Below are 14,022 nucleotides of genomic sequence, written 5' to 3' on the forward strand. Positions count from 1 at the left end.
CAGGTAGAGCAAAAGTGATTCAAAGAGATCTGGGGCTCCTGGATTCTGCTGCTGCTACTGTGGCAGCAGAGGCAGCTGGAGCCCCAGGTCCTTTAAATTGCTGCCAAAACCCTAGAGGGCGCACTCCAGATGGCGGTGGAAGGGGGTGGTGTAGCCTGAGGCCTCGTCCCTTAGAGGAGCATGGAGCCATCCCCCCACACCTTGCCCAGAGGCCTGGCGAGTTTGTTGGCTCGCCTGGTATATACCATAAATCCAGTGTCTCTATTCAGTCCATGATTTTAAAGTGTCTAGCAAAGTTCTGAATTTAAGCTGCCAGGCTTCTCCTTTGAAAGTGTTGTGCAGGTTTCCTTTGAGGGTGAGGATGGACAGATCAGATAGAGAATGGATCACTGTGTGAAATGTGTTCACCCACAGGTGATACGGTGCTTTTGTCTTTTATCATTTTCTTGTTTGAGTTCAATTTAGAGTAGTGTCAAGCCTAAACAGAATGAGTTATAGTATATAGACTTGCAGTCTAAACTCAGAATTTTCAGGCCTTGATTTTATTAATTTATCCCCTCCCCACCCATACACACACTAAAACATGCACACCTTTTTAAAAATGCACTTTTTGTGTTAATATAAGATTATTACTGAAAAGTGATGTATATAAACTGTGCCTCTGAGGTATCTTTATAGTACCTCATGAGAGAACACCTTGGTTTCCTCTTTAGCAACTTCCTTTAATTATTTGACACCATTTTATACCTTTTATAAAAACTTGCATCTGAAACCAAGAATGAGTTAATTCATACCTTGTGTCTAGTTCAAATCAATCACATGAACACAAATGATGGAATTCAAGTGAATCTTCTACTGAACTTATAGGCATTTCTGTCCATGAAAGCAAATGTCATCCATGGAGTGTCACCAAATCAATAAGATAATTTTTTTCTTTAAAGTTCTAAGCATTCACTCACTACATTTCTTTAATTTCTGAATTTAGTTTAATAAACCAGATTTCTACTTACATTGAAAGGAATATTCAGAGAAGTTTTGCATGTGGCAAAAGGAATAAGAGAATGATGGCTAAACACCACATTGCATATGTATTGTGCCTGGACAATTATTTTGAAAGAACTCTTTGCTTATAAAAAGAGATTTTTACAAGACATGGACAACAAATAAAGAAGTCTACAAACCTCAGTTTTGTCATTTCCCCTAATTTTGGAGAAGGTGTATGCTTTGAGGGTTTTTCCTTCATTTACATCATACTTGTTGACGGGGAGGAGAGGGGGAGAAATTGCATTTCAAAGGTTACAGAATAAATTTTATATACGACTTTATAATGGCGAGTTTACAAAGTTGAATACTCATCAGCAATTGTAACACTGAGAAATTCCTGCTTTTACCAGCACTTCCAGGCACCATCAGACAGTGGAGATCTGTAGGTAACAATTACTCCAGAGACAGCAGTGACTGTAAGTAAACACTTTAGAAGGCCTAGACCTGGAGAGTATTTCAATTTGTTTGTAGCCAGTCATGAACACACAATCACCTATTGAAAGTGTCTGGCTTCAAGTGCAGACAGATGGAGAGCACAGAGGTTAGTACAGCCAGGCCTTGGATTGACCTTTGCAGAGAGAATTAAATCAGTCTGACCTCGTTGTGAGGCCTAAATTATAACCATAGAACCCCAAATAATGCATCTTTAATACACCGCTACTCTCTTTTTATCAGCTTTCTTACCTTGGGGGTATTTTGCTCACTAAGTACTAATGTTAAATTGGAGCTATTTATGTTTCCAGTTGTGACCTTAGTGGTCATCTTGTCGTATTTTTTGTGAAGAACATGTGAAAAACCTATCTGCAAAACAGAGGTTTTTGTTTGCCTTAAGCATGAAATAAAAACTGGATAGAAAAAAAAAAGCCCACTTCAACAAAGAGCACAGACTACAACATTTATTATATCATACTAAGCTTTATAACTAACTAAAGCCACATCACACCTGTTTTTGGGAAACTGAACAGTGGCAGGTTAACTTCGTTTTTGAAGGTTTAGAAATAGAAAGATCATAAGTCTTTAAGTTCTGGATTCTGGGAGATTTTTTTTTAATACAGACAAGACAAGGAGGATGCATATCCTAATTGTCTCTTCCTACTTCACTAGGGTATGGGAGGATAAATCCATTAAAGATTCTGAGGCATTCTGATACTATGGTAGTAAGGGATTATACAATACATTTTGGCTACATCTACACTGCATGTGCGTTCTTGCACAAGTAAATTTACAGTAAGGCGTTGGAACACAGAGCTTCTTGCGCAAGAGTTATTGCTTTTCCCCACAAGGAATAAGCTCTCTTGCGCAAGAAGGCAGTGTGGATGGGCAACAGGGGTCTCTTACGCAAGAAACCCCTATGGCTAAAATGGTCATCAGAGCTTTCTTGCACAAAAGAGCATCAACACTGCCGTAGATGCCCTTGCACAAAAGCACATCTCTTGAGCAAAAGCACATGGCAGTGTGGACATGCTCTTGCACCAGGCCTTTTGTGCAAGAACTCTTGTGCAAAACAGTTCTTGCGCAAAAAGCCTGCAGTGTAGACGTAGCCTTTAAGTTTATTTTTCAAATGCCAGCCTGAGATATATATGCATAACCCTATGTCCTCTGTTTATTCTAGAAACAGGTATAACATGGGCAGCAGCAACACAAGTTTCCCTAATCTGGCCCACCAACATGAATCAGTTCTGGCTAAAAGGGTCCTCCAGAGTCTAGTAAGTCACACTCTGTTGGGGTCCCTGCTGATACCATTGATAGGAGTGTCAATCACACAGCTCCTTTTGTGATGGAGAAATCTGTCTTCTAGAAACAGGACTCAGCCCACCAAACACATTTCACATCAGCCACTGCACAGTTATCCGAAAGTAATACCCATATAAAAATGGTAAGCTAGGCCTGGATTGTCCCATCCCCCTACTTATATCCAGAGCCATCCTTTCCCACATGCAGAATATGCAACTGCATAGGACACCGGAAAATTTGGGGCACCGCTGGGTCTTAATATTCACCCATCCGCCTCTTCCTATCCCTGTTCTGTGGCCCTGCTTCCTCCAAAGAGGATCTAGTTAACTTAAAAGTGAAAAAGCCTGCCAGAGCTATTAGCAGAACACTGACCCTGTGAAAGATCCATTCAAGTGGTAATGAAGCCCCTTAATGGAATTTGCCAACCCCAGGTACATACTGTCAGTTTCTGAATTTACTGTGTTAATCAACAGGCCTTAGTTTAAAATTTGCTTTAAAAATATTTAATGAGTGTGTTTCTGAAGATTATAAAATCACAGCTCTAACAAACTGTCATTCCCCCAACCCAGGCTGCCACCGGGCATAGGGGCAGCAGTTTAATAATTCTGTGGAGGGCCTCACAAGGCCTAGAGACATGCCTACATCTATCCTTCCCCCTGGGAAAACCCATGATACAGGCTGTTGGGGGAGAAAACCATGTTCCTTCACCTGTTCTAATGGAAGTGGTACAGAGTTCAGCCCCCATGGCCTGCCTGTGGATGCCTTGAGTTCTGCGCAAACATGGAGGATGTGTTAGAGACACACAGGGGGCCCTTGGGATGCACATGCCAGCAGCCATGCAGCTCATGTGCCTGGAAGCCACGCTAGCGCCACTGCGCTGTTGGTGGTGCCAATGGGGGCTGTTCACTCAGGGGTGGCAAGTGGGGCTGGCCAAGAAACCCAGCCTAGAACTTCAGTGGCACTGGGCCCTGGACCAGGAATATTCCTGGTTCCCAGGCAACGTGGTCCCTTAGAACTCACTGCCTATGGTACAGGTTTGTTTTCCCAGCACAGAATATGCTCTGTTGGAAAGCTCTCTCTAAGGGTAGGTCTACACCCTATGCTGCTTTTAGTGACAAGGCTGTCTCAACACAGCCCTGTTGCTAAAAGTCAGCATGTGTGAATGCTTTTTGTCGGCACTTTTGCCGACAAAATACTAACTCCCCCAATGAGGGGGTTTCGCTTTGTTGGCAGCAGAGCACTCCAACAAAGCAGCATTCACACGTGCACTTGCCCTGGCAAAACTTTGTCATTTGAGCAAGCTGTATTCAGTTTCTTGCAGATTCCTCTGGTAGTTGTAAGCGACAAGGCCATCCTACTTCCCTCTGGCAGTATCATGGGGATCCTGTGAAAAGGGGGAAGCGGGGGAGGGGACACAGGAGCAACTTCCCATTCTGCAAAGGCAGGAATAACCCCAAACACTATGGAGCCCTTATCACAAGAGATTTAGGAGAATGGTTACTCTCAGGAGACAAAAAAGCTGTGTCCCATAAATACTGCAAGGTCCCAAAAAAGAAGATTCGACTTAAACAACAGCGTGGGAAGTAATTAGCACACATGGCAGTCTGTTAATACAGGTGTGTGATATTCAAAAGATCTGATTCTGTGAGCTGACTTCTGCGGTAGCTTTTTTCCTCAGGGATAGTAGCTTTGCCTACCACTGGGTGTTTGTCTGGATGTGGATTTACAGGTTATGCTACAATCAGGCCCGCTGGTTTTCAACTCGTATCGACATTCACTTGTCAGTACATGCCTGACTAAGTTGCAGTCCAGATTAGGAAACATTTGTTTATGCCCAAAATCCCAAACACATCTTTCGAGTTCTGTTCCCAATGCTGAGCTTCATGCCACTCCAAGTCACACTGCTTCCTGGTACAAATCTGATCAGAAGCAGCACGAAATGTCATCTGGCTGGCCCTTGGGAGGATGGACCCAAAAATAACAGCCAAAAAAGAGCAGCCTTTTGATTAAACCTTCAATTGCCAAAAACACACGTACACACGAAACATTGCAAGTTAGAATTTCTAAGTCTGTGTCTTGTTCACACTGATGTCAATAGGTCTCTTGCCATTAGCTTCAATAGCAGCAGAAGCCGGCTCGTTGAACCCTATTCTTATCTCATACCTGTTTTACACTGATGTAATGCCTTTGACTTCTGTGTTGTTACTCTGGATTTATGCCAGTGTATCAGAGCAGAATCAGGCCCCATATTTACAGCCCAGGAGCAGTTGATCTGTTTGTTAGGTAACAAGCATTTTCAAATAGTCTAAATAAACCCTGTGCTCCCTCATGAGTTTTCTGGACTGGAAGGAGCTAATTGTAGCCTGCCCAACGCTGAGGGGTAGGAAACATGCAGCTATGAATGAACCAGATACACCAGCCATGGGCTCCACGGGAAACCATGTCCAGCTCCATGCAGAAGAATGAGCCAGGGGCTTTTGTGTGGGGGATATCATAAAGGAAATATTCCCCATGATACACCTCTATAGAAATATACACAGAACAGCTGACAGCCTCCATGGGCCCCTGGGCACTGTGGGGAGAGCCAGCTCTGCCCTCTTGGAAGGGGCAGGGCCTCAGGTGGAAGGGACGGGGTCAGAGCAACCAGTCCTGCATGTTCCTTGAAGCACAGCACCACCCAGCCCTCAGAGTGCATGCAGAGCTCCATCGGCGATTTAAAGGGCCTGGCGTTCCAGGTACTGCTGCAGTAGCAGCAGTGGTGGACTGGAGTCCTGGAACCCTTTGAATCATTGGGCTCCAAGGCAACTGTCCTCTCTGACCACCCCCATTGACGGGCCTGTATATACACTTAAAGGCTGTGTCTACACTGGTATGAATTTCTGGAAATGCCTTAAAACGGAATACTATTCCGTTTTCAGTTTTTCCGGAAAAGGAGTATCTACATTGGCAGGCTGCTTTTCCAGAAAAGCCCTTTTTCTGGAAAAGCGTCTGTGGCCAATGTAGATGCGCTTTTCCGGAAAAGAGCCTCGATCGCCGGCTTTTTCCGGAAAAGACTACTGGGCTGTCTACACTGGCCCTTTTCCGGAACAGTGTTCCGGAATAAGGACTTATGCCCGAGCGGGAGCAGAATAGTTTTTCCGGAATAGCGGCTGATTTTGTACAGTAGAGCATCGTTGCTTTTCTGGAAATTCAAGGGCCAGTGTAGACAGCTCGCAGCTTATTCCGGAAAAGTGGCTGATTTTCCGGAATAAGTGGCCCAGTGTAGACACAGCCATCATGTATACCTAAATATATCCTCCACTCCCTTTGGCAAATCTACACTGCAAAAGTTGCCAATTTGCCTCTGACACAGGATGGAGTCAGAAAATTAGTTTGTGTTAATAGTGCTAAGGCTAATGTAATGTTATTAGCCAGATTTCTTTTGAAAACAAGGCATGAAATGAGCTAGCAAGAGCTTTTATGGTTTATGGGTGGGTGGTTTTTTGGTTCATTTGTTGCTTGTTTTTGCTTCAGAGAATCAATACAGGGACTGCTGTATTTTCTGTCTCCTGAACTGGCAACCCCACTCATGTACTCCCACTTTTTCCTGCCCCCACATTCAAACCCAGAGTTGAAGATGTGTATAATAAATGGGGGAGGGGGAGAGTGTCAATAATGCATTTCAAAGATTACCCAGTCAATTATTGAGAGGGTATTTGGGAAGTGATAAAAATAAAAAGAAAGAGAGTCACACATTGCATGCTAGGGCACATCCAATTCAAGCAGTGAGTTAGAATTCTCTCTATGGCATACACTGTGCATACATGTAGTCTGCAAGCCCACAGCAATTCAAGATAATATTCTGGTCAGTCAGTGTGGCCCCCAAATGTACAGCAGTTTAAGACCAGGATTGGGAGAGGCAGACATCTGCAGAAATTAGAAAGGCATTCCAGGGCTATTATTTAACATTCTACATATGTGAGATACAGAATGGAAGAATGAGAATTATCTTGAAATCCCTGCTAAATCATGCCCTGCTTTCTCAAGGCAATCTCAAGCTTTAGTAGTTCAGACAGATTCTCTAGCTGACAATTAATATTAATGGGTAGATTTCACAATGTGGCATTATCACACTGTGAGATCGGTGGGCATACCATCTGGGTTTTGGCAGGTATTAGATGTAATCAAAGGGATTACTTGGCTCAGGGAGAAATAGAAAACCTTGGGTTTGTTTAGTCTCTTTCTTCTTTTGTTTGGATGCAGCTCTAGGTGTGCTTAACTATTTTCCCCTTGTCCTTTATTTCTTATGATGAGCATTTCTGAGTTTACATGGGAAATGAGAGGCATATACCAGTCCAATTGCATTAGTTTGATTCTGGAGTAATTAGTCTGTTGTCCTCTCCCTTTTTCTCTTTGTCAATATTGTTTCAGAATTGATGTTCAATGTGTTGAGAGTCCCATTTCTAAATGCTTTGGGAGGTTAAATAGCATAATTAAACTCCAAACACACTGAAGAGAAAATAAAAAAGCTTCCAAGCTTAACTGATTTGGGATTATGGAAAGATTGGATTGCACATGCACATACAAACAGATTTAGGTAAATCAGAATAATTATTTTTATTTTTTTGCAAAGCAAAGTGTGTCTCAATAAAACTTTCTAGGTGGGAAGAAATCACACACACACAGCAGCAAAATATACAGGTGAGGATCAGCACTGCAATTAGAAGGTTAAAATTTAAATTTTGCAAGAACGCCATTGATTTGGCAAACTCTTACTTTCTCCAGTCAGTACACTGGCTGATTGTAACTAAGTAATCCTCATCAATCTGCAGTAATGCAGGGCCATGTTTATTGCTGTAGTAGTTAAGTTGTTGTTAATTTTACACTAAACGGTTGTTATGATGATGAATGAGAAGCTGGGGCTGCCACCCAGGGGACTTCAGCCCATGCAGCCAGGAAAAGGAGGTGAAAAGGGTGGAAACCAAGGAGGCAGCTCGGCAACTTTGTTGTAGGGTCTAAAATAAATAAACCCAATTTTGTAGGGTCTAAAATACATAAATAGGAAACAGTTGAGATGGCTTGTTTTGGGGATGAGCAGTGCTATATAATATCAATGCAGTTGTTATATACCATGGCTGGAACTGGGTAGTGATGGAGACAGAGTAGTTCCATACCGTACCCCAGATTGACCTAGGAGATTATGCTCTCTAGGCTCAAAGGGGTTAAGGTAGTTTCTGCTTGGAAGACCCCATACTTTTGATTCCTTTGGATGGAAGGTTAACCACTGTTTTACATGCTACTGATAGGTGCCAAATCCTAAACCTAGCCCCAAGTCAAACTTATGCACACCCAGGCAGTTTTCCCCCACTCACACTTCTCCCTTCTGTCCCAGCCCCCCCATTTCTCTTCCTTCCCTTAGCCCTATGCTCTTCTCTCCCTTAGCCATTGGTGCTGGAACTAGGGGTGCAGGGGGTGTTCTGGTTCGAAGGGACTTTCATTATACACACAGTTTGGTTCAACAGATCTCAGCACCCCCATTATAAAAACGGCTCCAGCCCCCCTGCTCTTAGCACCATTGTCGCTCTCCCAGCTTGTGGCGGAGCTGATCTGCGAGCTGAGCTTCCCCCTTCCCCCAGCTTCGCCCGGGCCCAGCCTGGCTGAGCTCGGGGAGCATGGAGCGAGGCGCGTGACAATGGCTAATGCCTTCCCCTGGGGAGGCCTGACCGCCTCGCCGGGAGAGGGAAGGAGGGCAAGCTGCCGCTTTGTTTCAGCGCCGCTGGCGTGGCGTCTGCAGGCAGTTGGCGCCATCGTGAGGCCAAACCCCAGTACTGCAGGCGGCGAACCTGTTGACCGCAACACGGCTACTTTAAGAAACAAGGCGGGTGTAGACAATCAGGTAAGTGGGTGTATGGGGGGAGGAGAGGATGGGGATAAACCCCGAAAGGGAAACAGGTTTTCAGAACAGCTGTGCTCCTGGGGCACTAACATGCTGAAATCAGAGCTCTGATCTTTTGACGATTTAACCCGCAAAAAAACCAAAAACAAAACAAACAACCCCCTCCCCCAAAATCAGTGTGTGGGGGGAGGGGAGAAGGGGGGTTCAATAATTTGGGGTGCAGCATCCATCTGAAGACTACTCTGACCTTTGGGGAGTTTTCCTCTAATAAGGACAGCATCAGAAGGAGAGGGGGATCAATACACTCAGTAGCAGAGTCAGCCTTAAGACCTACCCACCTGGAAAAGTGTTTCTAATATAAGTTTTTCTGCTGAAATTATACTAGTGTAACTATGCTGAAACCATGCCACCACATCACTTTGTTTATGCTGACTTCACCTATTTCCCTCCTGAATCAGCATTCTGGAAGTTTTATCCCACCCTGCAATATTCTGCTGCTATACCCAGTGTATTCTGAGGGGTTTCTTGCAGCCCATCATGGGATATTTACCAACCGGAATTGACTGAAAGTGTGGTACTTGGAGTCAAACTCCCATGATTCCTTTTCCAGGCTTGCCAAGCCCTTAATAAGGCAAGCAGAGTTGGTCAGGGCCCAACAGTAGCTGTAGTGAATCAAAGACCAGTTCCACCGGAAAAAGCAAACAAAGGTCAAATTCCTATCATGGCCGAGTCCTCCTCCTTTGGGAGGCTCATTGGAGTTTCACGGGTTGGGGTTCTGCACATGTGGAAGCTGTCACTGGGAACACCTGTATAGGGGCTCTGCACGAATTCCATTATCACTCTGGGTTTGTCTTAACAGATTACTCGGGGGCACAGAAGACTTTATGTGTTATGTGCAAGAATATTAAAGCTATCACTACAGTCTCCCATGCCAGGTTACAAGATTTCTGGAGTGAAAAATAATTGGGATTGTGGCAGGTTAAGTTGCATTTCCTTGCATCTCGTAAGTATGGTTACGGGCATGAATGTACAATTTTCCCAGCCATTATCAGTTGTCTGGGTCAGGTGGCATTGCATTTCCATTTTGTGTCAGTCTCAAATTGATCAAGAAGAACAAAATGTGGCAATTCGAGCTGAGAGGCCCTGGGGGGCAGAGATAATGACAGAGTCCAGGATCTGCAGAGGTCCCCACCGGGTGTTCAAAGACCAGTTCCCAACTGGTGAAATTAGAGGCCAAAGTGAGAATCTGAGCATTCTTAGTTTACCATATATTTCCCTCCCTCCCCTCCATTCTCTCTCTGTCTGTATATTTGGAGAAGGATATTCTCTGTTTATCTGTGGTACAAAAGACAGCAGCAGTGCAAGCTTCCCCCATGCAATCCAACCAATACAGTTCAACACTGACCCAGAGAGAGCCTATCTAGGGCTACGTCTAAACTGGCCAGTCGACCGCAAGAACATATGCAAAAGAGGCATGGCGATGAATATCACCGAACCTCATTTGCATACTTAATGAGCCACCATTTTGCACAAGAAGGAGCAGTCTACACTGCTTCTTCTTGCGCAAAACCCCCCTCTTGCGCAAGAGCCGCTCTGCCTGAAAATAAGTGTGCAAAAAAATATGCAAATGAGGCACGGCAATATTCATCGCCACACCTCCTTTGCATATGTTCTTGCGCAAGACTGGCCAGTGTAGACGTAGCCTGAGTGAAGTAACGGCTTTTCCCTATTAAAGCGTCATCCTGTCTGCTTCAGCTACCGAGAAAGAGTCCAGTGTGGTGATGATTTTGCGGCTTGGACAGTGCACAGTTTTAGAGGTAACAAGTGTCAGTTCTTAGTACCTTGTTAAAATTGGCCATTGAGCTTCCTGAAACCCCTAAATTCTGGTTCCCCTTAATTCAGGAGGAGCCTAGGAGCAATCAGCTTTAGTTCTAAAAAGATACATCTGTTGCTTCCCCATCCCAACCCCAACTCCTCACAAAACCAGACTTGAAAACATACACTGGCCTCACGAGGATTGAAAAATCTGATCCCGGTTTGCCTGACGATCACAATTGCTTGGCTTTTGGAGTTTATGAAAAGGTCCCTCATTACGAGGGAGTATCCAAGAACAGTTCACAGGCATTAAAACTACCCCTGATAGCCCTATGGACAAGTAAGCACCTTCTGAGCCAGCCGGATGGGTTCCAATGGTCAGCAGTCAGTGTGATGTCTGTCATTAGGAAGCACAGCTCAGTCAGTGCAGTCTAGTGGATAAGCTACAGAGCTAAGAACAAATGACTTCTACCTCATAATCCTGGTTCTAATTCCAATCAGTGGTGGCCCATCAATGCAGGCGAACTAGGCTGTCACCTAGGGCGCCAAGATAAATGGCCGTTGAGGGCTTTGGAGGCGGGGGCGCCAATCGCACATTTTGCCTAGAGCGCCAGTTGCTGGCAGCTCGTCTAGGGCCGCTCCTGATTCCAATCCTCAGTGAGCTTGGTCAAGACAGTAATCTTTCTGCCTTAGCTTCCCTATTGCTGGAGCAAGACTATGGAAATTACTAGCAAAGGAAACAAAAATGATCATTAAGGTTCCCACTTTCCAAGTTAAATGCAACACTCATTAGCCTGCTTGACACAAACATCTTTACATTCCGTAATTGTTGACAATACCTCCCTCCTGTCTATCACTTCCGTTCCTGCTCTTAGGAAGCACACATCTACTTCAGTAACTGACGGGGTCAATGTAAAGGCACATCTATACTTACCAGATGATCAACGCTCTGGTGGTCGATCTTCTGGCATTCAATATAGCGGGTCTAATGTAGACCTGTAAACAGAATGCTGAAGGCAGCTCCCACCGGTACTCCTTCTGCAAGGAGTAAGGGAAGTCTACAAGAGCATTTGTTTCCGTCAGCTTCCAGGAGTGTGGACGATGGCAAGGCTTGTCTAAAAGGCAAGCCAACTCCAGCTACGTATTTTGCATAGCTGGAATTGCACACTGTAAACTGACCTTCCAGGTCCAGTGTAGACCTGGCCTAAGAAACCAGAGATAGAAACAGTTCTGTTCCTGCCTCAGTCACTCAGGGTACGTCTACACTACAGCGCTAGTTCGAACTAACTTAGTTCGAATTAGTTAATTCGAACTAAGCTAGTTCGAACTAGCGCATCTAGAACTAAAAACTAGTTCGAACTAGCGTTTTGCTAGTTCGAACTAGCGCGTCCACACTGATTGGACGCAGGGGGGCATTTAAGGGCAGCTGAAACCGGTTCTGGCAGGGCATCAGGTCAGCAGTTGCTTTGTGTGGCTGCTGTCTGAGGCTATCTGAGGCTCGTGCTTAAAGGGACCCTCCCTGGACAGCCGGTTCTCAGCTTTTCCTGCTTGCTTGCCAACCTCGCCGAGGGACAGCAAAGCGTCGGTCTCTGTGCCCGTCTGTGTCGGTGCTTCCCTTCGGGGGGGACTGCCGCAGGTGGCAACATGGAGCCACGGCTCGCCCTGCACCTTCTGGTGCACGTTCTGGACTTGCTACTGCAAGCCTGCCAGCAATGGCTCGAGGCTGCCTGGCACCACCTGGGGAACGTCAGCCCCCTGCCTCTCCGCCTGGCCGCCCTGGGGGCCGTGGAGGAGCCGCGGCGGCGCCCCGGCACCGGCGTGCCCCGCCGCATCTGGCGTCTGGACACCAGCAGCGACTGGTGGGACCGCATCGTCCTGGAGCGCTGGGACGACCGACAGTGGACCCAGAACTTTAGGATGAGGAGGGACACCTTCCTGGAGCTCTGCGAGTGGCTCGCCCCTGCCCTGCAAAGAAGGGACACTCGCATGAGGCCCGCCATCCCCCTCCAGAAGCGGGTGGCCATCGCCCTCTGGAAGCTCTCCACGCCGGACAGCTACCGATCCGTCGGGAACCAGTTCGGCGTGGGGAGATCCACTGTCGGAGCAGTGCTCATGCAGGTACGGCGCTCGTCGGCCACCGAGCCGGGGGGGAGGGGGGCTGCGAGGAGGGGATGGGCCGCCCCAGGGACAAAGGGGGGGGGCGGGAGGAGGCGAAAGCGCCCCGCACCGGAGGGGTCGGGCTGTCCCGGCCGTACTACACGCCGCCAGGGGGGTTGCTTCCGGGAGTGGGGCGCGGGGCACTGCCAGGGCATGAATGCTCCCAGCCACCCGGGCGCCCCACTGATTGACGCTTTGCTGTGTCTCTCTCCGCAGGTGGTCAAGGCCATCAACCGGGTGCTGCTCCGCAGGGTGGTCCGCCTCGCCGACCCGGATGCCGTCATCCGGGGATTCGGCGCCCTCGGCTTCCCCAACTGCGGGGGGGCCATCGACGGGACGCACATCCCCATCCGTGCCCCGGAACACCAGGCGTCCCGGTACGTGAACCGCAAGGGGTACTTCTCCGTCATCCTGCAGGCCGTGTGTGACCACCGGGGACAGTTGACGGACATAAATGTGGGCTGGTCCGGCAAAGCACACGACGCCCGGGTGTACCGGAACTCCTCCGTGTGCCAGCGGCTGCAGGACGGGACCTTCTTCCCCGACCGCCACATCAGGGTCGGGGACGTGGACATGCCCGTCTGCCTGGTGGGGGATGCCGCCTACCCACTGCAGCCCTGGCTCATGAAGCCCTACACGGGACACCTCAATCCCTCCCGCCAGGCCTTCAATAACAGGCTGAGCAGGGCCCGCATCGTGGTGGAGGGGGCCTTCGGGCGACTGAAAGCCCGCTTTCGATGCCTCCTCACCCGTCTGGACCTGGCCGAGCACAACATCCCTCCCGTGGTGGCGGCATGTTGTGTGCTCCACAATTTGTGTGAGCGGAAGGGGGAGGCTTTCTTGCCAGCCTGGATGGCTGAGGCTGACCGCATGGCTGGACACTACGGTCAGCCCCGCACCGCCGCCGTCCGGGAAGCCCAGCGGGGGGCCATCCGGATCCGGGAAGCCCTGCGGGACAGCTTCCAGGTGGAGGAGGAGGAGGACTGACCTCTCCCTGCATGCCCCACCGGGGCCTTCTTCCACCCTACCCCCCCCCTTCCCCTTTCCCCTCCCTATCTACTGTACAATAAAGACACCTGTTTTTCCAACAAAAACGTCTGTTTATTTCAGAGAACTGGGGTGGGGGAGGGAGGAATGAAGGTGGGAGAAGGGAGGGGGAAACCTGGGACGAGGGAGCTGGAAGGGGAGGGGAGGGAAGGGAGGAAGGGAAAGGAAAGCTCAGGGGTGGGAGTCTGGGTGCCTCTCCCGTCTCGCCACACTGCGGGTCCGGGGGCGTCGGTGGGGAATGGTTGTGGAGGGGGGGGCAGAGAGGACAGGGGGTGTGGAGGAAGCAGGAGCGGAAGCAGGAGCGGAAGCAGGAGGAGCAGGAGGAGCAGGGGGAGCAGGGGGAGCAAGAG

This window comes from Pelodiscus sinensis, chromosome 3, assembly GCF_049634645.1.
Source record: "Pelodiscus sinensis isolate JC-2024 chromosome 3, ASM4963464v1, whole genome shotgun sequence".
Taxonomy (NCBI): domain Eukaryota; kingdom Metazoa; phylum Chordata; order Testudines; family Trionychidae; genus Pelodiscus; species Pelodiscus sinensis.